Genomic DNA, 18,040 nt, shown 5'->3' with positions numbered 1-18,040 from the left:
CTGTGGAATATATCACCACGCGATTCTGGGAAATGGCTTGAGATGGCGTGCAACAGCACTTTCTGATCCTGCAGCAGCTGAGAGAAGGCTTTTAGCACTTAGATGTTATGGCTTGGCTTTATACTTAAATCCCAATAATTTAATATTTAGCTGAGAGCCTTTGGAAGCAAGAGGGTGGGAATGGCAGCCTGCAGTCTGGAAAGCTCAGTGGTTTAGGCCTGACTTTCGTTTGATTTTTTTTGAATGTAATGAAAATGCTCTTGGTACATTGATAACCAATATCTTTTTTGAGCTTCTCAAATAAAAAGCATGAGCAGGTGTTGTGCAGAATGACGTGTTGTGGTGCACAGCTTTTCCTTGGCTGGCTGTGCCCTTTGCGTGGCATCCGGCACGGCTGGCTGGAGCACTGCCAGTGTTCTGGAAGGTGGAGGATTCATTTCCTCCCAGATTACACCTGCTTATGCTACTTTACCTTAAAGGAGATCAGCCTATTGACTTAGTGACTGTGCAGTGACTGCAGAGGAATGTCAGACCTACCACGCTCTTCATATATCAGCTGGCAGGAGGTGGGTCTGTTGCTCTTCTGGGTTTTGTTGGTGCTCTATCGCTGCTTTGTACCGGTGGCTTTTGGTGCGTTGTTTTCATCAACTATTCTTGTAGTCCCACTTCTCCCTTGTGTTCACCACAAATGGAGTCTCCAGTTAAAAATCCACTCGCTTCTCCCGTTAAATGTTTCCAGCTGAGCGACAGATCAGGCCTGTATCATTTCCATTGGGTAGTTGTCAGTGTCATTTTCCTCTGAGGTACTTTTTGTACACTGTGACCATGATTGTTCTGTAGCTGTTCTCTCAGACATGCCATGTACTTCATCTGTCAGAGCCAGGAAATGCGTCTGAGCCTAATTATGGTCTTTGTGAGGAACAGTCTAATCAACTGAGCTCTAGTTTAGTATTTCCAAAGATAGACCTAAGCAGACGCATGCACATGGTGTCTGTGCGTGGTCAGGAGAGCTGACAGCAGAACCTGGGGCAGAGGAAGTGGCCCGTGGCTGTTACAGCTCTGCTGCTCGGCTGTTCTGGGGCTGACCGAAGGAAGTGGGTGAAGGGTGTTTGATGTTCTGCCCCACTTCATTTAACCAGGCGTGTTTTGACCTGTGGGTTTTTTTGAGATGATTCAGCTGCAGCACTTGTGGGCGTTTCTGTAGACAGACACGGTTCTTATGGTTGATGTAGTATAGACATGAATACTGACCAAAGTTTGGTTTTAATCACAGAGGCAGTTGCCTTCTGGAGACTGATTTTCCTGCTTCTATTTAGAAATCTGCTCCTATAATGCCAGGTTGCTCTATGCAGAGGAGCCTCCACCTGCCTGCAGGCTGTTTTATTTCACGTGTCACCATGAAACAGAGCCCTGCTCCACAAATACGGCAGTGTCTGTTGTGTGTGGTGGCAGGGTGAGAACAGCCATTGGTCGGGGGTTTCACAAGGCTTTGTGGAAACCCCCAGCTCTGGAACTTGGCTGTTGTGCTCTCTGGTGTCAGAGACCCCCTCCTCTTCCCGGTATGGCGGGAGGAGTAAGTGGAGGATCTGAGGGGGGTGACCTGGCCCCAGCAGAAAGCAAGAAAACCGTAGGGAGTGCGGTCAGGGTCCAGCTGGTGAAGAGAACTTTCCAACATGGATTAAAGGATCCAGACAGCTTTCAGAAATTCCAGAGCTGAGTGTGCACGTGCAAGCAACAGCTTCATTGTGTCACGTCTGGAATCCTGGTTGAACCAAAGTTAGTATCCTTTTTTTATTCCTGACGTTTTAGGACACGGAGATGGACCCGGTACCTGTGAACTGGTTGTGTGCTGTATTCTGGGGTGTTGCTTCAGGATTGTATTTAATGGCATCACTAAAATAAAAACCCACACATCATCATCCTAAGACAAACCAGTGCGAATGTGGACTTTGTATAGAGCAGCTTGTGTCCCAGCTCTACCTGGCAGACGTTACGTTTTCCTTCCCTCCCATGCCAGTTTGTATTTAGTGCATTGTCTTCTTTAGGAATCTCAATATTTCACCTGCCGAACTGCAACTTGGGTTGAAGGGAAACACTTTGAAGTATCCAATTTTTACCATGGTTTACCCTCATGACGTTGGGGGACTGTTTGGCGTTGTGTGAAGTCCACTGGGTAGCATGAGGCAAGGCAGATAGGGAACGGTTATTGTTCTTAGGGAAGCCTTGGGATTTAGGAGTGCAGGTACCGGGTTTTACCTGGTTCAGTGTTACTCATGAAGCAAGTTGTACCATTTTCCTCTTCCTCCAGAAGTTACTCACACAAGTGTAGCAGGATTGCCTGGTATGACAGAGTGGTAGTCGAGGATTTGCTGTGGAAGGGCTGGGTAAGACAGCAGTCGGGTTTATGCCGCGCCGATACAGCAGCATCGTCAGGGCCTGGAGCAGCCCCCAGGTCTGCCCGCCCGGGCTCCTGGGGAGGTTCCAGTGGCTCCTTTCATTACCTTGCTGTTGGTGCACGGTGCTGAGCTCACCGGGCAGGAGGAGCCTGTGTGCTGCTCAGCTCGAGAATCAAGGCTTTAGCGGCCAATTTCTAATTTGATTATGAAAAGGAAAAGAAGAAAAAAGAAAAGGAAAAAAGATTAGCAGTTACAGAACAGTCTCAATGAGCTTTGTAGCTGTTATCGTAATAACCTCTGTTGCATTCCGTTTGAAATTTCATTGTGCTCTAGTCCGGCACTGATTCACCTGAGCAGTGAGAGGGCATTGAGACCAGCGTGGCAAACAGCTGCAGCGATAAAACATGTCCTGCCTTTCTGTGGAGAGCTGTAGAGAATTGGGGAAAAGGTAGAGAAGTACAGTGGGCAAGGGCTTCGCGATGGGTTTGTGATGCCCCCAGTACTGCATGTTTCTGTCTCACAGTTTGTATCAGATTTCACAGACAGAAGACTCATTTTGTTGCTTTTCTTGGCTTAATTTGTTTTGTCTGCTTCATGCAACGAGGTGATTTAAATGGTCCACAAGTGAGAGATACCTTGGGGATAAAACTTAGTTTTATGCTTCATATTATTCAGACTCTAAAGCTCAAAGTAATTGAATCTCTACTCAGAAATGAAGATTGAGTAGTTTTATTTTAAATTTAAGTGTCTATATAAACATGATGCCTCGGGGCTTTGCTGATTTATAATAGATGGGATTTGATGGGTGCCTTAGTGGCTTCAGCAGAACCCTTTTCATTGTATTAATCTTTGGGAAAAAATACGCCGCCCATAATTCTTTTCCTTCCCACACTACAATATTGCTAATGCTCTTTCTGTCGTGATCCCGTATAATGCTATTAGCTAAGCAGCTGTTCCGTACCTCAGACACATGACAAAACACCTTACAAAATTGGTTCCTCCATGTACTAATGGTAATCTCCGTGCAGTTTTCTCCTCCTTTTTGTGCTCGCCTCCTTTCCCGCTGCCTCTCAGCCAGGTGTGCTGGAGAACAGCGGAGCTCGCGCTGTCCGCGCCGGCCGGGCCAGCCCACCGCGCCGTGGAAGCGTAGGCGGCGTTACTGTGCAGCACAGGGCGGCCGCGCTCGGCCCGGCGCTGCTCACGGGGCCCGTGCGGCCTCTCGCTGGCTGCTGGGGCCGCGTGTGGGTTTGGAGAGGCGCTGAGCACACCCCCAGCACGGGCTTAACTGCCTCTTGCCAGAGTGCAGGTTGAGAGGTGCGAAGGATGCTACTGGTTTCACTCCTCTGGTTTTGTGCCTGGAGCCCCATGGCAGGAGGTGCTAAGATCGTGTCAGCCACGGGCACGGTGGCTGGGGCAGCAGGTCTGTTGGGTGCTTTCTGGCCAGCTGGCGGGCTGTGTTCTGCCTTCGTCTCTGTCACATGTTTCCAGACACAGTGAGTTCAAAATGCATCCCTTTAGATTAACAACTGTGACAGCTTGGGGAGAGAGCAGACAAAAGTCCTCAAGATGCCGACTGGGGACCAAAGTGAATGCTGCATTGTGAAGACATCCAGTTCACACCCAGTTCAGTTTTTATTTAAGACCCAGAATAAAGCATGGAGGTTGCAGAACTGGCTGTTTTACCATGAGAGCCAGCTCAGCCTGACTCTGATAAGGTTTCACGAGCCTGTATTTTCCTGTGAGGGCCTCGTGCTGCTTTGTTCACTTCAGGGACGTCCAGTGGTCCATCGTCTGCAAGCCAGTCTAGGGTGAACATTTGGAATGACCACCTGTTTGAGTGGTTTTCTCCTGAATGCAGCAATTTAAGTATTGTGACCTGACGGTGAGGCCACAGTGCTGCTTGGAGAAAGTGTTCTTTTCCTCAGGGAGCAGCAGGAGATGTGCTACAGGTTGATCTGGCTGCTCTGGCGACACCGAGCGTGCTGTGACCTGGGAGTCAGGCTGGGGTAAGCGCTGCTGGCAGCGCTCGGGCAGGGATGGGGGGCAGAGTCACCCGCTGCTCCGGAGAAACCTCCCACCTTCTGCAGAGACCCAGCACATAGGAATTGATCTTTTAATTATTATTTTATTCTTAAATTTCTTTTCTCCTGCCAGACTCTCTGACTGGCCGCTGCGATATGAGCAGCTCCTTTTGTGAGCAGGAGGTGAGAGTCCTTTTGCGAGAGTCCTTTTTTCCTATGGGCTCTGTAGAAAAATATTCATTAGCTGTACAACTGACAAGAAAAGGAGCTTTAAAATGTTTCACATTACTTGAAATTGGTGTTTTCAATTCTGGTGCTTGGGTAATAGGTCCCTCAGAAATACCTAAGACAGCGAGACGTAGCTATAGGGAGGTACTATTAACACTTCCACTGTCATTTTTCAGTGTGGACTGAAAGTGCTCTAAAATGTTGTCTGTTTGCTGGTAAACCTTTATCCAGAGCTCTTTTCAAGCTCTGCGCAGGAGTCCCTGCAGGTATGCATACAAAGGAACCTGTGTGTTCATCTGTTCCTGGCTGGGATGCGGTACTTGCTTTCTGTAGTCTGTTGTGCATGTGCGATGTGAATCTGATCTGAATCAAAGGGATGTGTTGAGACTCTGCAAATTCTGATGGTGCAAGGTCTAATCCTGTTCTGAGGAACAAGTGCTGGTTCATGCACAGATGCTAGTGTGTGCAGGCACAGGCTCCTTCGGTGTGCGAGAGTGTACATAGACAGCTTTTCACGGGCAAAAGGCAGTGCTAGCGTTTGGAGGATGAGGTCTGCAAGTGGCGTTTTTTATTGAACCCTTTTTCTGTGTGCCACGTGTCCCTCAGGCTGCGGATTATCCCGCACTCTTGGCCTGTTCTTATCCCTGGGCTTTCCTCTTCCCCACATCTGTGTGATTACACGGTCCACCTGAGCGCACGCGGTACCTCAGCAGGAACGTTCCTTCTCTGACTGCTGCTTCACTGCCCGGTTTGCTGCTTGTTTCCTCGGGAGCCGCGGCGCACCAGCCAGGCCGCACGTGGGCTTCAGCACATCAGCGAGGGTAGGCTTGGCTTTAGTGCCTGAGAAACAACCGCCTTGTTTGCTGTTGCCAGAGCAGCCTCTTGTCCACCGAGAACAAACACAACACATCAAACCAGGAATATTTCTCTCATGCCTGACTAAGCAAACCAAATGAATGTTTAGTATCTCCTGCTCTAAATGCTTCTGGGAGGCACTCGGACAGTTATTCGGAAGTATTCCCAGTTCTGCCAACTTCACAGGTGAAAAGAAAGGGAAAGATAAAGAAAAGAAGGAAATGCGTCAATTAAAGGAAAACGGTTTTGTCTGGAATGTGTGAGATCAAGGAAGAATTTTTAAAATCTCCCTTTACATCAGTTATTTGAGTTTTTCTGTTGGCTTTCAGCTCCCATGCCAGTTTTGAGTTGCAGGAGATGTGTTCCCCGCCCTGCCCTGCTTCTCCCGCAGCACAAAGTTATCAAAGAACCAGAGAATTAGTTCTCCGAATGAGGACACAAATGCCAAACCTTTCCATTTCGATGTGGTGATCTGTGGGGCAGGTTCCCAGGACGGACGGACGGTACCTCTAGGGAGTATGGATGAGCTCTCTGCTCTTCCTTCCCCAGGAGTTTTGGTTTCTTGCTGGTGGAGGACAGACTGCGCGGAGCACAAGGGGTGGGTGGTACCCCGGGAGTGACGGAGTCAGCGGGTTTATGCGCCCGGCCCGCGGTCCGTGAGGGGGCGGGTGGTGGGGCAGGGGTCGCTCTGGGGTTTGTGAGCCCTCGGTGGCCTTCTCTGGGGATCTGGCCTTTTTGTTGTTTCTACTGCCGTTTTCTCTGGTGGTTTGGCAGCGTCCCACGTGCGTTCTGATGGACATCTGAGAAATGAATAAAAAATCAATGAATACCATGAAAAAGCAGTCAGCCATTTCAGTGATAATGAGAAAAGGTGTGGGCAGAAAAATAAAACAAACCAAAAACACCAACCAAGCATGAACAACCGAACAACCGAAAAACCCACAACACAAAATCAACCGAAAGACAACCACAAACACAGAAGAAAGTATCTCCTGTAATAAAAACATGGAGTCGTTTGGGTTGGAAAAGACCTTTATGGACATCACTATTCATGAGCCGTCACTGAACTCTTCTTTCTAACACCTTATTTTTGTTTTTTTTTAATAGCTTCTTTCAGGAAGGAGGAAAATCGGCTCAGAGCTGCAGTGCAAAATGACAAGTGTTTAGTTTGTTATTCGTTCCAGCTAATAAATGTGAATATTGCTGTGAGCCTCTTTCAAACCGGTGGGCATAACAACTGCAATTCCATTCAAGCTAAATGAGGGAGCAGTTAAAAACGTCTGTATTAGTGAGGGCTGAAACAATAGGGGCTGCTGCCAACAGCATAAAATGGTGAAGCACAGCAAAGGTGGCAGTCCGGGGGGCTGAGGCGTTTCCCTGGGTTAGCAGAGCAAGCAGAGGTTGGGTGCTGGAGGTGAGAAGCGCATCTTGAGAGAAGGAAGCGGGACCAGAAGAGCTGAGGAGGTGGTCAGAACAAGCATTGCCACCACTGGGAACATGCCTTTCAGAAATAAAACAGGAGATGTTCGTCTTGCCCCAAGAAAATGGGGCATTTTTCCTTCTGTATTTAAGAAACCAGCAGGATTGCTTGAAGAAAGGGTCTGGTCTCCGGGATGTGTTTCTCTTTCAGATGTGGAAGACAGCTCAGGTTTGGCTCAGTGCTCAGGTGAAATGGGAGGTGAGGAGGTAAATCTTGGGCTGGATTCTCAGCTAATAGCAACGAGCACAACTCTGTGCTCTTGAGCTTTGTGAGGACACGACGTGCAGAAGCGAGCGGGAAAGGTGAACGAGTTCTCCTCTCCTTTGTTTAGGGCAAATTAGATGTCATTTGACACAGGGTGGTTTCCAATTTTGACATATTTTACTGCCAAAAAATGATGCAGGGATGAAAATAGCACTGCTGGAAAGAACTAACATTCATCCCTCATCTGACCAAACTGCAGAAAACAGGATAATGATGGGGGTGTGTGGGACGAGGAACCTTCTGAACTTTGCCGTTTCCCTGTAAACACGAAGCCCGCTGGGACTCATCCGGACTGCGTCTGAGGTGGCGCGTGGGAGCCCGTAGCTGTGGGGAGGCCTGGGGTGGAAAGGGCGTTTCTCTGGCTTGGTTTCAGCTTTTAGGTGAGTTGACAGTAACTCTGAGCAGGGTGTGCGGTGCTCAGCTCACGGCCCTGCCCCGTGGGTGTGACGAGGCCCAGAGCTGTGCTTGGGGTATTCAGCTGGTCAGAAGGCAAGTGCCATTAGCAATGAGCACCCTGGTGTGCGCTCAGGACCTTCTTTTGTGGCTTTGAGTGTACGTGTGGGGAAAATATTTAGAAATATTTCAGCTGAGTGCATTCATAATTGTGTGGGGGTTTGGTTTTGGCTTCGTCTTTACGCTGAGAGTTTTGTTTGAACTTGAACGCTCTCAAATCCTCTGGATCCTACATCTCCACGTATTAAAGTAAGTGTATTAGAAAACCTGCCGTGTATCTGCAATGTGCATTGTGACGGCAGCCCCACAGCCAACCGCGTCTCCCACCTGGGAAGAGGTGCATTTTCCTCATAGTTTCTTTTTTAGCCCCAAAAGAGCAACTGTTCTGCTTTCGCAAGGCAGAATGTTTGGCAAGGCTTTCTGTATAACAAGTATGGCGTGCTGATCACAAATGAATAGTGCTACCACAGTAAATTGCACCCAGACATGGTAAATAAAACAATAGGAAATTACCTAGTCTGTGATTTGCTGACAGATTTTAGTTAGGCAGCTGCTATTTCAGTGTTTCAGTAACTATAAATTCCAGACCCACACAAACTGCTTGCTGCTATTAGCATCCCACATTCTCTAGTTATTTTGCACTTTTTATGGTGTCAGTGTTATTTCCTATTCAACTGCATAGCAGCTAATTTAACTTAGATAAATTGGCTGAAATGAAAACATAGTATGACTGCAGCCCCGATTGCGTGCTTTTTATTTAAAAAAGGGAAAAAAAAAAGTTGCAGAACTGCAGCATCTCTTGAGGATGTGCAGTTGGCCCCGCACTGCAGGGGAAGGTGCTGTGCAGTCACCCAGCGCTGTCGTCGCTGCTCGCTGGGTGTGAACCGCGTGGGCACACCGGGCAGCGGTGTGCGTTGAGCTCGCCGTCCTCGCTCCGCAGCGGCTCCCCGAGGGGACAGGGCTGGCGGGCAGCAGGGCTGGCGGGCAGCAGGGCTCGCGTTTGCCTGTAGAGCTGCGTTTCAATCTGAAAACCTTCCTGCGTGTTTTGCCCTCTACCCATCCTCATTTGCTTTGCTGAATATTTGGGGTTTGTGGAATGGGGAGATAAAGTGAGCTCCACCCTGAGCTGCCTTTGCCTCTTGGAATCTCTTCTAATACAGCCACTGTGTCAGGAGACCTACCTGGTTAACTTCTGTTAACTTTCGATCTGCTCTCGGCCTGGTCTGTGGGACTGAAAGGCAGCCGCGTTGGCAGTTCTCACAAACATCCCGCATGTCTGGAAGGCTGCGGCACTCCTCAAGGGAATCATACATTCTGTACGCCAGGTGTGTTGGGTGAGTAGTTGTTCTGTGCTGGGGGTTTATCTGTTATGGTAAAATGCACCTTAGGAGGGCATGCGGGGTCGCGGGTGGTTGCCTGGCCCCCCGGCCTGACTCGTGCCTGAGCTCGCCGTTGCGGGCGGGCAGTGAGGCGCGTGAGCTGGCGCCCGCGGGGGCCGCAGGGGGTGAGACACCGGGAATGGCCTTCTGTCCTAGAGTCTCCTTGCTTTACCTAACACAGACCCTTGGGGATTTTTAGATACTTTTTTTAAAGGTAGCGTAGGTATAATAGAGGCATAACTACAGCTTTGCTGGAGAATGAAGGTGTAAGTATCCTTTCACTGAGATGAGAAACGTATTCTCCAGAGCCTGAGATATTAACTGCTGATTGCTATTTGGATATCTGTATGTATTTATACCTGCTTCTCCCTGCTGCGTGTTCAGTTTGAAGGACGCTAATTTACTCTTCAGCTGCACATTCTGTTGCTGAATTTCCTTAATAACGACCCGACTGGAGTCTGTGTGACCGCGGTGTCACGAGGCCCGGGGCCTGGCGCTGGGGGCTGGGGGAGCATGTCCTGCTCTTAGTGTCTGTGAGGCTCAGGCAGCAGCCTCCACCCTGACGAGGAATGGCTGGGACAAATATGGTAATAAAAGCTTTTTAAACCAGCATTTCTGCCCCCAAAATTACATAAATTATTTTACCCTGATTTATGATAAGGTAGCAAACATTCAGGGCTTTCGTAAGTTAGAAAAACACCCTGGTTTAGCTTCATCTGCTTTTTGAAATAGTTCTTAGATAGTCCTGACAAGTCCATGGCCCACAGATTCTTCTAAGAAACGCTCAACTCCTTTTTCCTGTGTTATCCGCACGTTGTGTCTGAAGTGTTCAGCTCAAATCCCATTAAATCGCCTCCTGTGTGCCGACATTCTGCTCCATCTTCTGACCCTTACAAGCGAATTTAAAAGGCGCTCATATACATCTCTTCAGCCACGTTTTTCTGTTCCTAAGAATCTTGAGTGCTCATCTAACACTTTTCAACTTCAAAGCTCTTCAGAAGTGAAGGACCTGATCCAAAGTCCACCAAAATAGATGAGTAGTCTTTCTGTGAGCTTCACAGTGACTTAAAATCTAAATTGTGCTCATATTCTTATTATTTTCCCCCATCTGTTCTCTGAAGACCTGCTGTCTTTTGCACCTACTTGAATTTTAGACTCTGGGTAGTAGCTCTTGTATAGTGCTCCTGTTGAGCAGTGCCATAAGGAGACCATTTCTTGCAGTAGCTTTCTGAGAGACGCTAAAAATTGGGCTATAAATATAGTGTTATGGGCCCTTTGTAACTAGCAGCTGTCTTTCTGTGTGAGCCTCTAGCCTGTCATTCACAGGAGTCTCCTCGGGCGAGATGGCCACGAGGCCTGTGTTTGGTACCGAAACAAGCCCTGCCCTGAGTTCTGGGTGGTTCCACGGTTCTTCCCGAGCCCCTCTCACTGTACAGAGCTCCTCCTTTCCTGCTCCTAACAGACCGGACGGGTCATTCCGCTTCTTGAACGACTGTAGGAGGCTTTAGCCTTGTAACGCTCTTCGGGAGGTCTGGAGGGCCTTGCTGCTCACGGAGTGCTCGGTGCCTGTCTCTGTGCAGGGGTGCGGGTGGGACTGTGTACTTAGCAGCTCCAGCTCTACTTCGGCATCCTTTACATCTCCTGGTTTTCCTGATTTTGCAACATCGCTGCTTCCTTTCTGGCAGATTTTGATTTCTCTGTGCTGGTAAAATGCGCTAGTTCTTCCCCCTCTTGGTGTTTTCTCTTACTTGTCTGTTGCACGCACTTGATTTCTGTGTTTTATCAACTTTCCTACCATGTGTTTGTTTATTCATTCCCAGTATTTGTTTTTCTCTTCTCCTTGCAGGATGCTTGGTCTGTGGAGGCGACTGTGTGGGCAGGTGGTCTGCAGGGATTACTGGTCCCAGAAATAGTCCCTGGTCTGTTAACAATGTGCTTTGCTGTTTTCATTGTTGCTTATTCGGCGAGTCAGCTGGAGCCATTTCAGCTCTCAGTGCGGCTTACAGGCTGAGCTCTGCTTGGCGTTGGGCTTGTGATTTGCCTTGGTGCTGCTGGTGGTTTCGAGCCCTGTGGAACCCACATTCAACAAAGTACGTAAGCCGTGCTTTTACATGCCCGTGTAGCTTTCTGTTCCTACCACTGGTAGGCTCTTCGTTACCTCCAGTTATCTGTCCTTTCATTAGGTTGGAGCTTGCATTAAATGAGCTCTCAGTTCTACTTAGTCCTGCACTGGAGTTCCTGGACCCTGCTCAACTCACATTTTCGTTTGTCCTTGAACAGCATGACCACTTAACTCTGATACAATGGATGTTCATGAACCAGCCTCATCTTGCCATTGCTGATTTACCTCTCCTTCTCTGGTCTTAATAGAAGAAAACCAGATTGTGCCAGGGCAGCCGGATTGCCTCTTGTCCACTTTCCTTGCAAGTATCTTGGCACCATCTCCCCTTTCCCTTTGAACTGATGTTAAGTCCGGATTTACTACAATCAAGATGCAGGTGTTATTTGACCGTTGGAGCCTGCTGCAGTGGAGGCGGTGGCAATCCTCCTCGTAGAGAGGACGCGTGAATCAGGGCTTTAACCGTGGCTCGTCTGGGTGAAACCCAGTGTGGTTTGTTTTAGGAAATGTGGGTCTAGATGGTGTGATTGTCCCTCCGCATGGCTGTCACGCTGGTGAACTGAGATGTGCTCTTGTCATTCAGCGTCCTCTGGGATCGCTGAGGTGGGGTCTGGGGTTCCTGGCGCTTCCAGAGACGTGGGTCAATGGGCTGTGTGAGCTTAACACACTTCACTGATCACCACCTTCCACATGGGATGGAAAAAATACTTCAAGGAAATTATGAAACTGTGAAAATCATATGTTCGAATGTAGCATTATAGACTTCTGTGCTTTCCTTCACCTGTGACCCAAGTCCTCCCCCAGAGTTGCAGCACTAGGCTTGGCTGTGCGTTGTGTGCGTGCTCACCTGCTGTTCAAGCTCGCACAGCGCCGGCTCCAGAGCTGCCTTTTGTGACTGAGACCGGCACGACTCCATAGAGATGTGGTAACATAGCAAAGGAAATCATGAGACACCATGGCACATGAATGCGTTTTTTTAAGGCTGCATTAGATGCTGACTCTAAGGCTAAAAAAGATGAGTATTTCACTTCAAATATTCGTTTGTTTTCAGCAATTCTTACTTATTTGTTAAACAGTGAATATCCTATGGATGGCTGAGGTGTTTGGAAGTAATTTAAGATGGTATTTGGTTGTAATTCTTGTTTCTTATAGCTGCCAACAGTTTAAGACTTGTGAGCTGAGAGATGACTATTATACATCACTTCTCTGGGGGCAAGGGTGGTAGGGAGAACATTTACACAGAAACAGCGAAGATGGCGGCTATTGGTGTAATTATTGGATGCTAATTGGTGATAGACTATGGAGATCGTTTATAGCCTTCAGCTCTTCTCTCATCCATCATAATGATAAATTTCAAAAGCTGTGTCTTCAACCACGTCTCGTCTTGATACTCTAGCAAAGAAATAGGATTTTCCTCAAGGCGATTTCCTTCCGAGAAGCAGCACAGACCATTTCCTTCTGGACTTCATTGCTGGCAGAGAATTTTTGCTCTGGTAATCTCTCCAGCAAATTGAAAAGTTTATAACAGAAAAGTGAAAGCAATTAGTGTTCTGATTAAATTCACCTTTGAATTGAGGAGCAGGTTTCATGTGCATTCAGATGAAACAGAGCTCGTAGAACAATGGAAAAGGCCTTCGTATAGGAAGTAAGAAAAAGGTAATTGGCTCCTCTGTGTTTTTAGTAAGTGTCTTCTTTGGGAAAACACGCACGTCTGTCCAGTACCTGGGTCATTGTGATCGCAGGGCTGCGTGTGCCCGCGCACGTGTGTATTACGTATGATTAGATTGATTTTGCTCTGTGTAATAACCAGCATTGCTTTTACAAGCATCTCACAACCGATACTGTTGCCAGCATGGGTGTTGTGAGCTCAGCCTGTAAGCCGCACTGAGAGCTGAAATGGCTCCAGCTGACTCGCCGAATAAGCAACAATGAAAACAGCAAAGCACATTGTTAACAGACCAGGGACTATTTCTGGGACCAGTAATCCCTGCGGACCACCTGCCCACACAGTCGCCTCCACAGACCAAGCATCCTGCAAGGAGAAGAGAAAAACAAATACTGGGAATGAATAAACAAACACATGGTAGGAAAGTTGATAAAACACAGAAATCAAGTGCGTGCAACAGACAAGTAAGAGAAAACACCAAGAGGGGGAAGAACTAGCGCATTTTACCAGCACAGAGACATCAAATTCCCCTTCCCCTGTCCACCTCCTCCTTGGCTGCTGACCCGTGGAGAGGATGTGAAGGTGGAGTTTCCGGCTCTTGGCTCCCGTGCGGCTCTGTTATCTGTGTTGAAAATCGAGTCTTAAAATGTGGTGCCTTAAAGATGGGGAACTGTGAGTAGCTCTAGATGGTTTGACCCTATAAAAGAGGTAATTGCTGGTGAGATGGTGCTTCACGTAGGCAATGTCGTCATGTGAGAGTGAATGACGCCTGTGTGAGAGCATTTATTTAAACGGCAGCCCCTGTTCCTCCAGTGTTTTATCAGGTTGAATTTGCTTTTCTCAGACAGGAGGTTTATGCTTGCGTTCTCTTGTTTGAAAATCCAGTTTTGTCCAATGAAGAGAGTTTGTTGTCTCCACTTGCAGGGGTTAGTTAGCTGTTGGCTCACAAAACCAGACGAGAATATTGCCCTTGTGTACTGAAGTGGAGATGCTAATTTTTAGGTCAATGATTAATTTAGTTTGCATGGCTCCAGCGGTTAAAACAGCCAGGTATTTGTTGTTGGGTCACAACCTGAAGACAAGACCGCCACTTCTAGTTCAGGGGTTGAAACGTGAGGATTTTGTGTGCATCTGAGCTTTACTGACCCAGGCTGAAGTTCACTCTTGGAGACCATGATGCTCTGGGGCCTAAAAAGGAGGGCAGGCTGGGTGGAGGCCTGAATCACCGCAGGGGCTTGTCTGCTGGAACCCGTGTTCTTTCCAAACTGTCTTTGTCCGAGGAAAATGGACCAACTTCCCGTCGGCTCTGCCCTGCTCCTGCTGCCGAGGTTGGTGTGAGGGTGGAACCTCGGGCGGTTCTGCGGCCACAACCACCATCTGCAATGGGTTGGTAAACCTGTCTTTGGTTTGAGGTTGTTTCCACTCCGAGGAGTTGCCAGACTGGGGAAAAAGGACAGGTATTTTCTCTTCTGATGACTCTTCTGACTACTCCTATTATTTTGTATCATTTTTTACCATTTATCACCAGTGGCATGCTCGGCTGAGAAATGAAAAGGTATCTCAGCCTGTCACGTATTTCTCGCTTTGCTGGAGATGGCCCTTCACTTTAATCCTGGCTTTACCTGGAGCGTGCTGCTTCCTGAGAGATCGCCTCATCCATCACCTGACGTGCGAGCTTTGTGGGGTCAGGTGTGGAACAGCCCCCCAGATGCATCACCTGACCCGTTTTGATGCGGTGTGACAGAAGTCATAAGAATTGGTACTTTTTTGCTGCGGGTGCAGTCATTTTGAGGGCGCTTTACCCGCGTTGCCCGTGGAGCAGCAGTTCAGCCTGTTTGCTGGCAGTACACATCACTTCGCGGATTCAGGCGTATCTCTGCTTTCCACGCTGCTTTAGGAAATCCGGAGGATTCTTAGGAATATATTTGCAGTATGATTTCCAGGGATTTGCTGCACACCCATTTCTGTCAAGGGAAGTTATGTTGGTGTCAGCACATTAATCTCAAGAAAGATGAGCGAGTATTCACCAGGCAATGTTATATGTTGAAGTTTCATTTCAAGCCCCTTAAAATCATAAGGCAAATAAGCAAAAGGGGAAAAAACCCCAAACCTTCACCATGTCTTTTTCCAAAATGAATTCTACTTGTATGCATATTTAAAAACTCCTTTTGCATTGGGCAATCAACAATATTTAACAAAGTTTTGTAAGGGTAAAAGAGCACATCACACAGATATATCTGTTTACGCTGGAGGCTTTCCAGTGCGAATTAAAACCCCCAAACACTCATTTACAAGGCACCGACCTTCGTCGAACAGGTGTGCGATAGCAGCTCTGAGCTAGTGGAGAGTGGTTGAAATGCCCACTTACCCAGCATCACTGTTTCTGAAAGACGCCCTGTTCTTCCACAGCTTACGTTACAGATCACGGGAGGCAGGAGTCACATTGGTGCTTTTGCAGTGCCTGAAATAACAGAATCCCAACCCGTGACCTCTGTTGTGGCACTGCAGTAAAGATCATAACTGATATACTGAAGAGGGAAATATGAAGAAATACTCACTGTAAGAAATTCACCCTCTTGTTAGCAGCAACATCCACCTTTAAAGCCGTAGAGCTATATAACTAGATTTGGTACAGTGATGTGCAAGTGTGTGTCAAGTCGTTTCACCACCAGCTTGGAGCAGTTCCAAGCACACGTAACCACGTGTCCCCAAGACTGAGGCACAATCTCATCCTCAGCTCGGGGTCCTGCGCAGGTGGGTCCGGGTGCTCTCAAATTCCTTTGGCCTCTCAGCCGCTCTCACCGGAGCGGTGACCGTAGCAAAACTGCAGACCCTCCTGAGCTTTGAGGAGCTTTTGCTTTCACTGTCAGCATTCAATTCAAACCTGAAATCTGATGAGATGAAACTTAGTAGGGAGGGTAATTTCTTCTTCCAGAGCTTCTGATGAACGGTATTTCTCGGTCACTTCACTGTAAAGTCCTTTGTCGTTGCTGGTGTCTCGGCGGTAGCTCCAGCGGAGACCGTGGGTTGCCTGGGGGCTCCGCGGTCAGGGGTGATGCCCGGTGCTGTTACGTGTCTGGGTGTTACAGTCAGATGGTGGAGGGGAAAACAAGGAGGAAAAGCAAGCACAGCGTTCTTTGTGGGCAGCGATTTTTGCAAGATGCTTCAGGGGAGTTTTTAAGTGAGAAAGAAACCTGGGGATGTTTTAGCAGTTTAATTATGTCTGTGTTAATAAGGAATTTGAAGGGGGCTGGGAATGATGATTACAGTGTAGGGATCTGCTCAGGGACGGTAGTGCAGTGCAATGGGGGCTGTAGGACCTGGCCAGAGAGTCCCGGGTGCGGAGCAGGAGCGGCTCGCTGGAGCGGGGCCGGTTTGTCTGCTCGGAGAGGTTCCGCGAGCGAGCGCGTGTGCGGGGAGGATGGCTCTGCCTCAACAGCACTCTTTTGATAGGTGCTGCACTGTGTAGATTCAGAAGGGTGCTTTTCACAGACACCGTTCTTGTAAGCAGCGAACTCTGTGCAGCTGGGATTGATCCAGGTTTCACCTCCGTTTCTGCAGCCGGTCAGGTGCTGCGCGCTCAGATCCCAGAGCTCAGGGACCCTTTCCCTTGATCTGTGCTGGCGACTGCTGGGAAACATGAAACTCCTTTTCCGTTTAATTGCAAACCCGTACAATGCTGGTTCTTGTTCCGCAGTGCATTGCTGGGTACATTCCTTTTAATAATGACTTCTGTATCAGAAATAGCATACGTATCACATAACGGAATGCTGCTTTTGAACTTGGCTTTGACTGAATAGCACTGTCTTTCAGAATTCAACGTGAACGTCTGGAATTTCTATCAGAAGAGACCCTAGGCAATAGTCTTTGAAATAACCCTGCTTTGAAATTTCTAATAACGTGGCCTCCTTTTGAGGTCAGCCCGTCCCTCCTCAGCTTTGTTGGTATCGGGAAGGTGAAGGGAGGTGCTGTGTGCAGGGAACGAATGCAGATTTAATGAACAGGGGAAGGGCAGATGGCATTTCACTGTGAGCGGCTTTTGAGCAAAGTCCTTGGAAACCGTACGCAAAGAGGAGCTGTTTATTAAATGGGCTTCTTCGTGTCAGCTGCAAAAGGGGCAGAGCTGGTGTTCGTGTCTTCAAGAGAAAACTCTTTGAAGCGGTGACCCTGTCCTGGGGGAAGGTGCAGTACCCTGGGTAGGAGCCTGCAGTAGGAAGCTCAGCAGGGCTTTGTTGGTGTGAACGCTGTTTCCCAATAAACTTCCCAGCCTGCACAACACTTTGCTGTGGTGCTCTCAGGTTGTGCTGCGTAATTGGCTCCATTAATACTTTGATCTTTGGCTGTGTGCATGAAAAGCATTTTAAATGACCACCAACCCAAAGTGTTATTGAACAAAGCAACCTTTTGTATTTTTCATCCTTGCCCATGCAGTAGCATTTGGTTTCATATTAAGTTTCTTTTTATATAAATTTCCCAGGAGATTTTTTTCCTAGAGAAACCATATGAAAATACCCACAGTTTGTACCTGATCAATTATTAATCCAGCAGCAGTTGCTTGCTGAACAGTTCTGTCAGACTCAAAGTGCTGTTCTGCAGTGTAGCGGAGTTATTTCGAGCTTTTGTTTAGAGATGGAGTTCACACCAACTTCAGGTCGGTGCATACGGCAGTACCTGGCTGAGCGGCTGAGGTGCCACGGCCGCCTCCTGCCTCATTTCTGTGGCAAAATACCACAGCTTCTGCATCTTTGGCTTGTGTCTGCGACCTTTGATTCTTCAGCCCTGGTGGAGAGTTGGTACTTGTCACGGTCAGCTCTGAGCAGCCGACTGACGTTCGTTTGTCTTTGGGAGATTTAGTGGAAGAGCTTTGTTTTGAAGTGGGTTTTGGAGACCTCTGGAGCTGCAGGGCTGAAGCAACCAAGCTGTTGGTAGGGCTGGGCTGACCTTAGCCCTGCAGATACCCAGCAGGACTTCAGTGCCAGCTGTAGTCCTGTGTTTCTCATAAGGTCACTTTAATTACTTCAGCAACATTAATCCTAAATTAACAGGGCTTATGTATGGCAAACGACTGATCGGTATTAAAGAGGGCATGCTTTTTCACCCAGCAAAATTAGGATGTTTGAAAGTGATATGCTGTCAATAGAAAGGATAGAGAAAGAAAAGATCTTATTATACATTTCCT

The sequence above is a fragment of the Patagioenas fasciata genome, chromosome 15 (assembly GCF_037038585.1).
Source record: "Patagioenas fasciata isolate bPatFas1 chromosome 15, bPatFas1.hap1, whole genome shotgun sequence".
Taxonomy (NCBI): domain Eukaryota; kingdom Metazoa; phylum Chordata; class Aves; order Columbiformes; family Columbidae; genus Patagioenas; species Patagioenas fasciata.
This window is presented reverse-complemented; position numbering follows the sequence as displayed.